The following is a 1630-nucleotide window of genomic DNA, read 5'->3' as shown; positions in this document are numbered from 1 at the left end:
CTCGCGAACTCATTTCACCCTTTTTGGATAGACTTGCAACTCGTGACGAAAAATGGAAAAAGGGAAAAAGCTCAACCACAACCGAGAAGGAAACTTCAAGGAAAAAAGGTTTTTCTCTCTATCTGGTGAGATTGCAAAGGAGTAATTCTTCTTTGAATTGTTACCACCTAATGCAACAATCAATGCTCAAATCTACTGGCAGCAATTAGAGCGTTTGAACCAAGCTTTGAAGAAAAAAAGACCCGCATTAGTGAATCGAAAAGGAGTGAAGTTTCATTAGGACAATACACGACCCCACTCTGCAAAGATCACATCACAGAAGATCGAAGAGCTTGGTTGGAAAAAAATTCCTCGTCCACCTTATTCTCCGGACCTTGCTCCTTCAGACTACCATTTGTTTCGTAGTTTACAGAATCATTTGGGGTCATAACTTTCGCAAGCTAGTAGGAGGCCGAAACTGACATTTCAGAGTTCTTCGCTTTGAAACCAAAAGAGTTTTACATTGATGGAATTAAAAAGCTTGTAAATAGATGGAAGGAAGTCATAGATAATCAGAGAAAGTACATTGATGATTAAATTTCAGTTAAATATAATCCACTAATAAGGCTTTGGTCGGCCCGAGGCTATAGAAGAAGACACTTGCCCAAGGTACCACGCAGTGGGACTGAACCCGGAACGATGTGGTTCGTAAGCAAGCTACTTACCACACAACCACTCCTATTTCTTTATTTTTTGATATTTATTCATTTGTTTATTTATTTATTTATTCATCAAGTGTTTTTTTCGCAGAAATTTGAAAAACAAAAGCAAACAAAAAAGAAAAAAAGAAAAGAAGAACTATGGAAACTTAAGATAAGAATCTCAAGTACACACACACACACACACACACACACACACACACACACTTGTAAACATAAGTGCTTGTGTAATATGTGTGTACTCTACCATAGACAGCTATGTCTGTTTATAAAACATATATACACCCATATTTATGCATACACGCGTACATACATATCAGAAATACATATACATAATGTATGTATGTATATATATATGTATAAAATAAAATACTTGTGTACACACACGCATGTATATATGAATACTGATGTATACGTTTAAAATTCATATGGACACAGAAACGCAGGCACACACACGCACACATACTCGCTAACACACACAGACATATATCTTGTCTTCGTTCCTATATAGTCCAAACACCTTCAGACACACACGGACGCATATTTATCCTCAACGTATCATACGATGAAGATGGCTCTAGTAATGTCACCTTTCCGATTATCAATATTATTAATCTTCACATCTTTGGCTGTCCTGGCTTTCTCCAAGAATGTTATACACGACCAAACTGAAGGTAATTTAACTGCTTCTATCTATCTATCTATCTATCTATCTATCTATCTATCTATCTATCTATCTATCTATCTATTATCTATCTTTCCTTTCCAGGATCACTATAAATCACACTTAATGTTCCTATTTTTTAAAACTTCATTTTGTAGTTCTCTCACTCAATGCCGGAGATGTTGACAACATTGCAATTACCAATAAAAAATGCGTCTGCAAAAACGAAACAGCCTTTTTCAGCTTGGAGATGTTACCAACAAGGATT

Source organism: Octopus bimaculoides, chromosome 13 (assembly GCF_001194135.2).
Source record: "Octopus bimaculoides isolate UCB-OBI-ISO-001 chromosome 13, ASM119413v2, whole genome shotgun sequence".
NCBI lineage: Eukaryota > Metazoa > Mollusca > Cephalopoda > Octopoda > Octopodidae > Octopus > Octopus bimaculoides.
This window is presented reverse-complemented; position numbering follows the sequence as displayed.